General features: G+C 51.9%; 1 protein-coding gene across 1 annotated transcript in view; it reads left to right on the top strand.

The window, feature by feature from the left end:
- Positions 1 to 1,184: 1,184 nt before the first annotated feature.
- The window catches only part of PDGFRB (platelet derived growth factor receptor beta), a 43,922-nt gene continuing 31,239 nt past the window's right edge, over positions 1,185 to 13,867 (top strand). Inside the window, exon 1 of the mRNA XM_003404598.4 lies at positions 1,185 to 1,795. The gene's annotated coding sequence lies outside the window, so the exon portion shown is untranslated. The remainder of the gene's footprint in view (positions 1,796 to 13,867) is intronic.

Genomic DNA, 13,867 nt, shown 5'->3' with positions numbered 1-13,867 from the left:
GGCAGAGTCAGGCTCTACCTGTGGACCTGGGACACATTTCTTCCTCTCTCTGGTCCTCAGGTCCCCCACGTGTATAGTAGTGGAGGCACAGGTTGGCTTAGCTTAACTCTAAGCCCTTTTAAAATAATGCCCCTTGGCATCGAAGGGCTAGGAGTCTGCCATCTTCTGAGCTGAGGAGGTAAATACGGAAGATGAGTGTGGGGGATGAAAAGCCCAATGTGGAGACCAGGAGCAGACCCTGGTGAGGAAGGAAGGCAGGAGAATGGAACATACCAGCTACTCAAAAATACTTGTTGAGTGACTGAATAAATAGAGACAAGGAAAGAGGTAACCTAGGAAGAAGGCAGGGCAGGAGGGCTGGTCTACACTGGAATATGGGTGTTGGGTCAGAGTCAGATGACCTGTGAAACTTTGATCATGTAACTTATGAAACCCAACTCTGCTCCAGCTCTGCCATTGCTGTGTGAGCTTGGGCAACTCATTTCTCTCCTCTGGGCCTCAGTTTCCTCACCTACAAAAGGGGCAAATAATCCTTCCCTGGTACCCCAGGGGCTCTGAGATAATAGAAAGAAACATGTCTGGAAATCTGGAGTGTGCTGGGTGACCTCGGGCAAACTGCTTTCCCTCTCTGTGCCAAGCCATGCCTGGGCCTTAGTTTCTCCTTCTGAAAGTAACAAATAACCCTGGAGAGTCTTTTCATCTCTTCTCTAATTTCCTCAATCATCAGTTAGGTGCCCTCTAAAATGCATCCCAGCTCCCTGTCCTCCCGTGGGGTACCTGTTTGCACATTGTCTGTCACTCCCACTAGTCTGAGCTTCCCTGAGGTCAGGGACTGTGTCTTACCACCGCACCCTGGAGCCTAGCACAGTGCCTAGCACATAGTCGGTGCTCAGTAATGCTTGTTCAATGAATGAATGTTGACTGAATCAATCATAGAGATTATCAGAGCTCCCTTTACAGATGGGGAAACTGAGGCACAGAAGAGCCGCCCCCCCAGGTGCCATGGCAAGGAGAGGCCACTGGTGACAAACATCGAATGGGGACGGGCCACTTTTTAATAAAAGTGACTCAGCGACTGGCTGGCGTGGGCTTCGGAATTTCTAAACATCCCCTCACGTCCTGAGAGAGCGGGAGACGGGAGGGAGTAAGAAGAAGGAAAAGAGGAAGAAAAACAAGAAACTTGGGGAAAAGAAAGAGAGGGGGGAAAAAAGTGAAATTGAAAACAGACGCACGCGTCCACCCTCCCTGCTCTGCCGCCCCCCTTCTCCCAGCTAGGCCAATCAGAAGCCGTCTTGCGGCCTTTCCCCCAAAGTGGAGGGGGCGGTGGAAGCAGGGAAGCCCACGGTGGTGTGAGCTCCTGGGGCTGCCAGCCGCCCAGCAGTCCCTACCCGCCCTGTCTGGGATCCGGGATCGCTCCGTGAGCAGCTCAGAGAGGAGGAGGACGCCGAGGAAGAGGAAGCCTGGCCCCTCAGAGCAGCCGCGGAACTGAAGCCCGTGCCCTGCGACCCAGCCAGCCAGACCCAGGGCGGCCCCTCCTGGCAGCTTGACTCCTACGGAAGGATGCTTTGGGAGTGAGGCGAAGCTGGGCTGCTCTTTACCGCTGCAGCCCCCCACTCTCTTGTTCCCCGAGGCTCTGGTCTACAGCCACCCTTCTTGCCCCCCTACCCAGCCACTGGCAGTCTGGAGTCCAGCAAAGTCTCCAGATAACTGGGAGAGGGCAGTGAGGAGGACTTCCTGGAGAGGGTGGCAGCCCAGAGCCTGGGACTGTGCTAACATTAGAAGACACCGCAGCAAGGTAAGTGCCGGGAGAGGGAGGACCCTAGCCCCTTGCCCTGTCCCCTTGTCCCAGCCTGAGCCTCAAAAAAATGAAAAATATTTTTAACAAAACCATATGGAAGGAGGCCTGGAGGCGGAAGACAATGTCAGGGCTGGAGGAGCTGTTTTTCTCCTTTCCTCTGCTCAGGCCGCTTCTGGAGGGGGGTGGTCCCTGCCTTCCCAACTGTGCTGCCCCTCCCCAGTTAAACAAACCCCAGAGGTTTCTTGGTGCCAAGTGGGGGCCTTCAAAGCACAATGGTGTCTACAAGAGGTGGGGAGAGCTGCAGGGGGCGAGAAAGTGGAACTGGGGGATGGCATGTAGGGTACATGGAAAGGGGACCTAGCAGGGGACTAGGGACCTCAGGGCCACAGCCCCTGCCCCCAGGCCTAAGCCTTGGCTCTAGGCCAGTCAGCCGCCAGGCAACCTCTGGGGATTTAAATGGATTTGCAAATTTTCCAGATTCCTAACATGTCCTTCCAAACCCCCAGTGACTGGGAAAGTTCGAGAATGAAGGGGACCGGGGACCGTGGCTGGGGGCAGGCTCAACCTTGCAGCTGGGGCTGAGGGTCTGGGACCAGGCTGTCAGATCTGGGGGCCTCCTGTAAAGAGGGGGTTAGCCAGCTGGACTCTTTCCTTGGGTCCCAAGTGACTGCTCGGGCCTCCTTGCTGTCTCCCCGTTTCAGGGCTTGGCTTCTTTTCCATTCCATTCTAAAATATAAATCTGGTGAGGCCACCTTCCTGCTCAAAATCTTTCTGTGGCTCCTCAGTGCCTGTAGAAAACCCCGGCTTCTAACAACGGCTGCCACTGATTGACACTTACTGCACGCCAGGCACTGTGCTGAGTGCTTCATGAGAGTGATCTCATTTAACGGTAACCAGCAGACCCAGAAGCAGGGACTGCTTTTCCCTTCCCTTTACCCACAAGGAAACTGAGGCTCATGGTAGCCACATAACTACAGCCGCACAGCTAGTAAGTGGCAGACCTTGGAGAGGTACTGACCCTCCACCCCCATTACTGCAAACTTGGGCCTTTTGTTCCTTCAGTCAAATCTCAGACATCCCAGAAGGAATTTGCATGATCCTGCCTGTGAGCCTTTGCCTTCCCCATTCTCCTGCCTGAAATGTCTTTCCTTATCACCTCCACTTTTCCTTCAAGGATCCTCCCTAGTCCTGCCTCCTCCAGGCAGCCTTCCTGGGCCCTTCCAGTCCTCAGAGCTTGCTCCCTCCTCTGAGCTCCCAGGCCACTGCTGCGCACTACATGCTGGGACCTTGTTGCTTGGCCTTCTCTTCCTGTTTGTGTTCTGTCCATCCACATGACAGAGAGTGTTCAGGCCCCAGGCCTCCTCATCTATGTTCTGTCCCCACTGCCCAGCCCTGGGCAGGCAGTAGGGTTGAGAAAATGTGCTGGTGAAAAGGAGGAGAAACTGGCCAGAACTCAAGCCTCCTGCTTTCCTTCACATGCCCTTCCAGACCATCAAGGGCTCCTCTAGATCACATTTCCCTATTTCAAATGGGGGTGGGGGTGGGGGTGGGGGGGAGTCCCTGCCTACTTCTGTGATCCCTGAGCACACAGGTCTCCAGCGAGAACTGCAGAGGTCAGGCAGGCCTCTCCTGCCTCCAATAGGAGCACCCTGACCCATAGCATTCATGGATGTGACCACTGCACTGATCACCATCATAGAGCCTTTGCCCCATGCCGGGCACAGAGGCTGGTACCTCACACACTTTGTAATACTCAGCGACTCTTTGACATCAGTATTGGGAGTACTCCTATTTTACAGATGAGGAAACTGAGGCTTAGAGGGGCTAAAGTGACTTGCCCAGGGTCACACAGCTAGTAGAGTTGGTATTTGAGCCATAGTCTGCCCAAATACAAAGTCTTAACCCCCACCCTACCAGGGAGCCGCTGGTCAGAAGGGGGAGAGTTCCCATTCTCTCCAAGGGCTGGACCCTGGCGTCAGCATCTTCCCCCACAGAAAGTTTAACCTCAGGTCTGATCGGCTTCAAGGTCTGCCCAGGCCCTGGCTTGGTCTTGAATGGGGAAGGGGACCATCTGTTTGGCATCCTCCTTTCAGAACAGTGGTTACTGCTTGAACATGGTTATCAGGCAGCCTCCCTCCTCTGGGGGTGGCAGCTGTTTCTGTGGGAAGAAGAGTTGGGACTTGTAATTGCCCACAGATGTGGGACAATGGAAAGCACCGTGGATTCAGCATCACGAGATCTGGTACTGGTCCTGGCTCCACTCCACTCACATTCGCTGTGTGGCCAGCCTCAGCCTCTGTGCCCTCTCTGGGCTGCTCCCTCATCTGAGAGGCAGTGGATACTGTGAATAAACAACACCAGGCTTCGGCACAGACCAACCAAGCTTTAGTCCTGATTCTGTCGCTTTGCCTCTCTGGGCCTCAGTCTCCTCATCTGTGAGCGGCAGGGCAAATATGTGAGCTCTATGAGATAACAGGAAACCCTGGTGGTGTACTGGTTAAGTGCTACGGCTGCTAACCAAGAGGTTGGCAGTTCAAATCTGCCAGGCGCTCCGTGGAAACTCTACCAGGCAGTTCTACTCTGTCCTATAGGGTCACTATGAGTCAGAATCGACTCAACGACAGTGGGTTTTGGTTTATGAGATAACAGCTTAGCCAAGCTCTGTACCTAATGCCATTCGCTACAAGGGGGCTACTGCTCTCCCCATCTCCCACACAGGACCACTTGGCTGTGAAACTGGTCTGTAACCTGTAAAGGACTGTGTCCAGGGAAGGGGCTTTGACTACTAAGTGCATTATAAGGGCCCACTTCCGTCCTCCATGCACAGTCCATAGCCTGGGTCTGAGGCCAGCTGCCTTCTGGGCTGGAGGAAGGGACTATGGGAGTTATGCTCAGGACAGGTTGCTCCATGTGGTGAGGAGGAAAGAAGGAATGAGAGCGTCCCTGGACACCTCCGAAATGCCCAGCACCTCCCCTTTTCATTTCTTTCACATGGTTCAGAACCTTGCGGCAGTGGGCCCTTGGAATAGAAGGAAATCTTTCCCTACTCTTCCCACAGCACCCTTCTCCCAGGAGGGAGAAGGGATGGAAGAAGTACTGGGTGCCTCCCCAGCGTCAGAGCTAGGAAACTGTGGACAGGATAACAGTGCCAGTAACTAACAATTTTTGAGCACTTTCTATGTATTGTCATTGTACTTTACATAAGTTACTCTGTAGTTCAGTGCTGTATTCCTGAGCACTTAGAACATGTCTGGCATTCAGTAAGTGCTTAATACTTGCTGAGTGAATTCATCACCATAACGACCTCAGGGAATAAGTATAAATTCTCCCCATTTTACAGATGAAGAAATGCTCAGAGAGGTTGAGTCAGTTGCCCAAACTCCCACAGCTGGGAAGTGGTGGGGCTGGGATTTGAACCCAGCATTTCTGATCCCAGAGCACCAAGGAAAGGCTGAATGGGGCCTGGACCACCCCCGGGGACCCAGTGTAAACTCTGTATAAACCTCTCAGCTATGGGGGCCTCTCAGAATTCCAGAGATGGTCACCAGACCACGGAACACATCCTGTGTGACTGTGGGCAAGTCAGTCCCACTCCCGGCCTTAGTTCTCCCAAAGAGGGGGTTGAACCAGAGGATCTCTAAGCCCCTTCTAGCTCCAGAATAATTCCAGGATTCCAAACCACACCAGGCCAGATTGGCAGCCGCACGAGCCCTGCTGTGTGCTCAGGATCATGCATATTTAACTGCACAGTGAAAGGGTTTCTCCTGCTCTTTCTCTACACATTACAGAAAGAGGTCGGGATCGATGACCACTAATGGAAAACTTTAACCTGCAATCATGAAGAGGAACTTTCTAACAATAAGCACAGCCAGCTAAAGGACGTGGCTTCTTGGGAAGCTCGAGGGTCTGGTGCCTACGAGGTTCCCACAGAGCCTGTGTGCCCATTTCCTGGGGAGACTGAGGAAGGAGGGCCAGGGAGCTGTACCTGTTGGGGAGTGACCTTTTGGGTCCCTTCCAATGCTAAGTTTTTGAACCACATGTGCTCTGCTTTCAAGGTGAATGAGACTAAGGGCATAGGTGGAAATTGGTATAAGAGGAAGCAAGGTTAACAAATGGTAGACAAATGAGAGGATCCAGAGACAGGGAGGAATGGACATAGAGACCCAACCCTGGGGGGAAGGGGTATGGAATCCGCATACTCAGAGTGTCCAGCATAGAAGCCCACCTCACACCGTTCTCAATCCTTGGGTCCATAGCCCTCAGGCAGAAGAGCTTCCTGAACCCCCAGACCTTGGCCCCAAGCCCTCCCTTCCCAGACGCATTTTGGGGCACCTCGCCCCCAGAGAGTGCAGGAGATTTAAAATCAAAGTCTACTGCTTTTGCTGCATTAGTGTCCTCTCTTCTCACTTCAGTTAAGGGCTATTTGATGTCTCAGGTGCCGGAAAGCTTTCATCTGTCAGAGATACCAGCTTCTCCACCCTGTGATAGAAAGGGCTGTCCCTTGGGAGCAGAGCCAAAGGATTGGAAAGTTCCAGAAGGTCACAGATTTAAAGGACTTTTGGGATCACCTGATTAAACCCCTTTATTGTATGGACGGGAAACTGAGGTCCAGGGAGGGGAAAGGAGGTACCAAAGCTTGTTCAGATCATCCCCGAAAGCACTGGGCTGGGACCTGACCTGCAGGCCTGGGCTCTTATTTGTACCACCACATATGCCACAGCTTCACCATCTCGTTACAGGCCTGGGAGGCCCAGGTGCACCTCTGTCGTCAGGGCTCCTCCTCCAGGTCTCTGGGGAAGTTGTAGGTGCTGCGGTGGGTGCGGTGGGTGAGACCAGGGGAAGAGTTGAGCTGAAGTGCAGTGGATGACATCCTGACAAGGGTGGGTACCCCTTGGGAAATTCCTGTACCGTGGAGCCTTTAGTCAAGTCACTTCTCCTCTCTAGCCACAGGATCCTCTTATGTAAAAGTGACCCAGAGGTTCCATTTATCTCTGCCCTTAGGCCTTGAGAGGCAGGGTGCTCATGGCTGTTCAGCACATCCTTGTTGCTGCCCTGGAAGTGAAACCCCAAGGGCTGTGACTCCACCAACTTCTCCACTCCTGAGGTTGGCAGGAAGGGCAGGTGATTTCCAAGGTCAGCCAGAGAGGGGCAGGGCTCAGCTTTATAAACATGTCACAGAAGCCCTGGCTCCTCCTAACCCAGGGTCACTGGGCTTGAGGGTAAAGGCCCAGGTGTGACCTAGTGGATTGTGGGAGACTCCCGTCTTACCTGTGTTTGTGTTCTTGTCAGCTCCCAGCCCACAGTCTGCTGAATGGCTAGTTAAATAGTGAATAGATAAATAAGTGGATGGAGAGTTGGATAAATGGATTAGTGGAAGGATGGATAAACAGATGGCCTCTCTTTCGTCACAGAGGGCCTGATGATTAGAAGTCCTGGACTTGGTGTAAGCTCTGTGGTCACCATATTGAAATGCTTAATAATTGTTTGAACAGGGGACCCTGCGTTTTCATTTGGCGCTGGGCTGGTCCTGTCCAGGAGTTCAGGCTGGGTTTGGAAGGGCTTCATCCCTGAAACTGGCCTTGTTGCCTCCATGTCCCTAACCTAATCCACATCCTCTCACAAAATGCCAACATGTTTATTTATGTCTCTGTCCTACGTGAGGTCCCCCTCCTGCCATTTTAGTGCTTGAAGATATACCGTTATTGCTGCCCACCCAGCAGCTAGCCACTCACTGTCATTGTCAATGCCTTGAAGAGGTGGCTTCCCAGTGCCTCTGGGCCAAAGCCCAAACCCTTTTTCAGAGTGACCTCTGCCCTCCTTCCCTGCCCATCACCTACCTCTTTGCTGAAGAGCCCCATTTTCTAGCCAAACAGATCTCCCTGCCATTTCTCTAACACGCAATTTCCCATGTCTCTAACTTGGCTCATGCAGAGCCTCTGTGGAATACCCTCTCCAGCATTGACCACAAAGGAACCCAACTGGACCCTGGAGGCCTAGCTCAAGACCGCCTCCCTCAAAAAGCCCAACCCCCCTCCCCACTGGAATAATCATAAAATCCTAATAGTTAGTGTTTGCTGAGGATATATTATATGTGTGGTGCTTTCGATCACCATCTCTAAAGCTCAAAGCCACAGAAAAGAAGGTCTCTGATGCTTTTTCCAGGAAAGTGGGGCTCAGAGAACTTAAGCTCAGAGAGGTCCCACAGCTCTATGACTAGGACTTGGACTCTGGATTAAGTAACTTCAAGCTGGAACTGCTGCTCCTAACCTGGCCAGGTTCCCATGCACTTTCCCCGTCCCAAGTGGCATCAGAGTCCCATATGTCTGTTCTGCCCCCTCACCAGCCCATCTCCATCACCCCCCTGGAGGGAAAGGCTCACCATCCATCACCTATCATCCCAGTCCCCCAGCCTAGTGAATCCTGTGTTAGGGGTCAGCCAAGTCCCTAGGCCTGAGGACCAGAACTGACCTTATACAACCATTCAGTCTCATGCTGCATAAGCATCAATTGAGCACCTACTAGGAGGTTAATCCCATATTCAGAACTTGCAGAGATCCCAAATAATTGTTAGGTGGGTTTCCCAATCTTGTGGAAAATAAATGGAGGGACTAAGATGAGTGTACAGGGAAGAATGAGTGGACGGGGAGTCATTAGGCTTGGACTCTGGTCCTAGGTTGACCACTAAATCCAAGTACTCTAGGGCAAGACCACCCCCCCACCCCCAATCTTCACTGTGCTCCTCTGTCAAATGACTAGGAAGGGCTGCTGCTGACAATACAACAATAATAGCAGCGACTCCTTCCTCCTTCCCAAGGGGCCATTTTGGGGAGAGGCTTTTCAGTACTGTCTCCTTTATCACGTGCTGCTCTTTGCTGACACATGGCCTAGCCCAGCATGGGCTCCAGCGGTGTACTCGGGGCTGAGGGAATGAGCAATGAGTGACATGTTGTCTCGTGAGTGAATGAATAATAATAATAACGTGACCACTAACTTTTCAGAGGGCTGTGTGCCAGGCCCTGTTGTGAGTGTTTTACTTGTATTAACTCATATGATAGCTTCGGCAACTCAATGACCAGCCCCAATTTACAGATGAGGAAACTGAGCCACAGAGAGCCAAGTAACAGTAAACGAGAGAATCAGAGGGTGAATGACAGAAGAAAGGGGCGGGAAAACACAGACTGAGAGAGAGGGTCAACGAGACATGGGAGTTTTCTCCCCTTCTGCTCTGCCGCCCAGGAGGGCTCTGAGGGGAATCTCAATGCTCCATAATTGGCACCAATTAATGGCAGGTTTTCTCGTAAGCTAACTGCCCCTGCCCGGCCTGTGGGCTCTGGGCTGGCAGGGGAAGGACACGTGCTGGTGGGTCAGTGCACCCTGCCCCCTGCCCACTTGGCTCTGAGGCCTCATTCTATTTCAGCCCCCACCCCAGCCCAGGGCTGATCCTGGGCGGCAGCAGCCCCGGGAACAGAAGGTTTGCTTGTCTGTGCCTGCTGCACTCCCCTCCCCTGCCTCAGCCTGGGACCCCTCTCAGGGGCTCCTTTGGCTGCCAGGGCCTGGCGCTCTCCGTTGCCATGGCACCGGCCAGAGATGAGGCCTTGGGGGGGTGGGGGGCAGGGAGGACGGCATCAGGATGGTGGAGGCCTGGAACCCTGTGCTGCAGAGGCCCTGGGTCTCTGTGAACAGTGGCAGGGCATGCTGGGGCCCTGGGAGGAGCAGACCTGCACCTGAACTCAGCAGGCCTAGGACAGAACTGGCCAGGCACCTAGCCTGACTGCTGGATACTCCACCTCAGAGGCCCTTGGGAAAGGCCTGATCTGTGGGAAATCAAATTAAGGGACTAAGACAAAGGTACAGGGAAGAGCTAGTTGACGGAGAGTAGACTGAGAGTCATTAGACTTGGGTTCTGCTTCTAGGCTGGCCGCTGAATCCCTGAGCCCCACTGCAGTCCTGGGCCCCTGCTCGACATTGTGCCTGACAGACCCAGGCTTTCCTCAGAAGGACACTCTCCCCGACCTTGAACTGACTGACTTTCAGACTCTGCGGTGAAGTTGCAGAAGGGTTCTGAGTTCTACCTTGAGTTCAACTTTCAAGTTACTGGGCCACCTGGGGCAGGCCCCTTGCACACTAAGCCCCTAAACAAGGGGAGGGGCAGGACTCTTTGACCTCTGAGGATCCACATCCGTGAGAGTAGAGATTCTGATGGACCCCATCAGGGTATGCCCCGTAAGAAAGTTTCTCTGTGGACAGACCTGTTTCTGGGCAGGGGACAGGCAGCCTAGTGTGGTGATTAAGAGCGCAGGCTTTGGATTCAGACAGGCCTGAGTTTGTATCCTGACTCCTTCGCTTATCGGCTGTGTGACCTTGAGCAAGCTGCCAAGCCTCTATGGGGCTCAGTCTTTTCACCTGTGAAGTAGGAATAATGACTGTATCCTCCTCACCTGGTTGTTGTGAGGATGAAACGAAATTCCCATGTTATCTCATTTTGAAGAGTGCCTGGCTTACAGCAAGTGCTCCAAATCACTAGGGCCTTTTGCTTGTTTTCAGGTTAGGGGGCATCAGAACAAGGAGTGGGAAGAAAGATGGTGACCTGGGTTGGGGGGTGTGGTAGGTAGAAGCAGTACCAATGCGTAGAGGACACAATGAGAGAGATCGTGCTCAATGTAGTGAAATTTGTTTCTACGGGCTGACCTCTGAGGAGCCTGAGCTGTCCAAGAATGGAATGGACTGCCAGGCGAGGTGATGAGATCCCCGTCAAGGGAGGTGTGCAATTGTAGGCTAAGCAGCCTCTTTTTTGGAGAAGGTATTAAAGAGATGGGAATAGGGGTATTTATCACCCCTCCCAGCCCTTACACTGCCAGGCTCTGTGAAAGATGGTGTGACTATCTGACTCCTCAAACTGTCAGCTTCAGGTTCACCCAGTTGGGAAAAAAAAGCATGCACAATAAAAACATTATAGTAATAAGTAAAGGGGGAAAACATAAACCCACAAAGTTAAAAAAAAAAAAAAAACATGAAATAATGAAAGAAGAAGTCAGGAAGCAAAGGGTGAAAGAAATCCCTGGCAACTGGTTAGCATGTGTGAGCTCGTAGTATGTGCTGGTCACCTGGGCTGTCCTCCCGTAGGCTCATCATTGCCTCCTGCCTTAGAGAAAACATCGCATGGGTGTTGAGCCTATGTGCTCTGGGGCCAGTCTTCCCAGGATTGAACCCTGGTTCCACCACTGCCAAGCTTTGTGACCTTGGGCAAGTGATTTTAACTTCTTTGTGCCTCAGTTTCCTCATCTGCAAAATGGGGAAATGGCATCTACATGTGGTTGTTTTAGCCAGAAGCCGGGTAACCAAACCCATTGCCAAGTCAATTCCAACTTATAGCGACCATATAGGACAGAGTAGCACTGCCTCATGGGGCTTCCAAGGAGTAGCTGGTGTATTCGAACTGCTGACCTTTTGGTTCAGAGCCAAGCACTTAGCCACTGTGCCACCAGAGAAGGTGGGTAATAAGTACTAAATCACAGGTAGCTTTTAAAAATTTTTTTTTATTGTGCTTTAAGTGAAAGTTTACAAATCAAGTCAGTCTCTCATACAAAAATTTATATACACCTTGCTATATACTCCTAACTGCTCTCCCCCTAATGAGACAGCACACTCCTTCCCTCCACTCTCTTTTCGTGTCCATTCCACCAGCTTCTAACCCCCTCTACCCTCTCATCTCCCCTCCAGATAGAAGATGCCAACATAGTCTCAAGTGTCTACTTGATCCAAGAAGCTCATTCTTCACCAGCATCTTTTTCTATCCCATAGTCCAGTCCAATCCCTGTCTGAAGAGTTGGCTTCAGGAGTGGTTCCTGTCTTGGGCTAATAGAAGGTCTGGGGACCATGACCTCTGGGGTCCTTCTAGTCTCAGTCAGACCATTAAGTCTGGTCTTTTAATGAGAATTTGGGGTCTGCATCCCACTGCTCTCCTGCTCCCTCAGGGGTTCTCTGTCGTGTTCCCTGTCAGGGCAGTCATCAGTTATAGCTGGGCACTATCTACTTCTGGTCTCAGGATGTTGTAGTCTCTGGTTTATGTGGCCCTTTCTGTTTCTTGGGCTCATAATTATCTTGTGTCTTTGGTGTTCTTCGTTCTCCTCTGCTCCAGGTGGGTTGAGACCAATTGAGGGACCTTAGATGGCAGCTTGCTAGCGTTTAAGACCCCAGATGCCACTCTCCAAAGTGGGATGCAGAATGTTTTAATAGATTTTATTGTGCCAGTTGACCTAGATGTCCTCTAAAACCATGGTCCCCAAACCCCTGCCCCGATAACACTGGCTTTCGAAGCGTTAGTTTTATTCAGGAAACTTCTTTGCTTTTGGTTTAGTCCAGTTGTGCTGACCTCTCCTGTATTGTGTGTTGTCCTTCCCTTCACCTAAAAATAGTTCTTTTCTACTATCTAATTAGTGAATACCCCTCTCCCTTCTTCCCTCCCCACTCTCATAACCATCAAAGAATATTTTCTTCCCTGTTTAAACTATTTCTCAAGTTCTTATAATAGTGGTCTCATACAATATTTGTCCTTTTGCAACTGACTAATTTCACTCAGCATAATGCCTTCCATATTCCTCCATGTTATGAAATGTTTCATAGATTCCTCACTGTTCTTTATCGATGCGTAGTATTCCACTGTGTGAATACACCATAGTTTATTTATCCATTCATCCGTTAATGGGCACCTTGGCTGCTTCCATCTTTTCGCTATTGTAAACAGTGATGCAATGAACATGGGTGTGCATATATCTGTTTGTGTAAAGGCTCTTATTTCTCTAGGATATATTCCAAGAAGTGGGATTGCTGGATCGTATGGTAGTTCTATTTATAACTTTTTGAGGAAGCACCAAATTGGTTTCCAAAGTGGTTGTACCATTTTACAGTTCCACCAATAGCTATTATTTTTTATGCTGTTGTTCTCAAGGCCTTCGGAGCCCTCATCTTTTCTAAAGGGACTGTTGGGGGCCCAGATGGGACCCAGAGAATCTAGGGATCCACTGGGCCTTGGCAGAGCCAGGCCATATGGCCAGGAGGTGGCTGTGGGGGCTGAGAAGGGAGGCCAGGGAGGCGCCGCAGGAGGCAGGAAGTGCTTGCTCGGGGAGGCAGAGCATGCAATGGCCCCCCTCCCTTCTCAGGCCAGTTCCCAGCCTGTGTGAGGACCCAGGCCACCTCCCCTGGGCCCCCAGCGGCAGTGAGGCACACACTGAGTGCTTTCCCACGAACCGTTCCAAGTAGCTGGGCCCACCCCCACCCCCAAGCACACATGCTGTGACGGGTGAGGGGGTGTGTGCTGCAAGAGGGGGGCTCAGGCTGGGAGGATCCGTCCGTTCTTTATCAGCCTGGCTCCAATCCAGACAAATGTTTCGCTTTATTTTGAACTTCCAGAAAATAGGTCATTTCTTTCCATTGTGTCCCTGGGGAGGCTGCCTGGGGAGAAGAGCACACAGTGAGTGACGAGTGTGGGGGCCTGACTCAGGCCCTCAGCAGCTGGGAGGGCAGCAACCTTCCTCCCTTAGTCGTGATGAAGCTGTCGGCAGGGTAGGGTGTGAAGGTTCCTAAAGGCTGAACTAAGAAGCCAGCCTTTACCTAAGGGCGATGGGGAGCCATGGAGGGGTGGGTGGGGAGAGCATGGTCAGATATTTTAGAAAGGTTCCTCTGGATGGGGTGTGAGAACAGGTTAGAGGGGGCAGACTGGAGGTAAGGAGACCAGGGAGGAAGTGAGTACAGGGGAGCAAGCCAGAGGCAACGAGCTTGTGTGGAGGGGCAGGGCTAGGAGGATCAGAATGACAGCACACGACAGTATATGTTCCTCCATCCACTTGGACTTGGACCCAGAGTGACCAGAGCCTGTGCCATTTCTGCTACTTTTGTCAGGGGTATTGTGTAGGTACCCAAAACATGAAGGCCCCCTGGGTCAAGAAGCAGCATGGCATAGAGAGTTGGGCCTGGGTGATCAGGCTCCATCACTGCGTGACTTGGGCTAGGTTGCTTACCCTTTCTGGCCCTCAGTGTGATCCTCAGGCTTGTGGAGAGAGTTGTTGTGAA

This window comes from Loxodonta africana, chromosome 2 (assembly GCF_030014295.1).
Source record: "Loxodonta africana isolate mLoxAfr1 chromosome 2, mLoxAfr1.hap2, whole genome shotgun sequence".
Lineage (NCBI taxonomy): Eukaryota > Metazoa > Chordata > Mammalia > Proboscidea > Elephantidae > Loxodonta > Loxodonta africana.
This window is presented reverse-complemented; position numbering and strand designations above follow the sequence as displayed.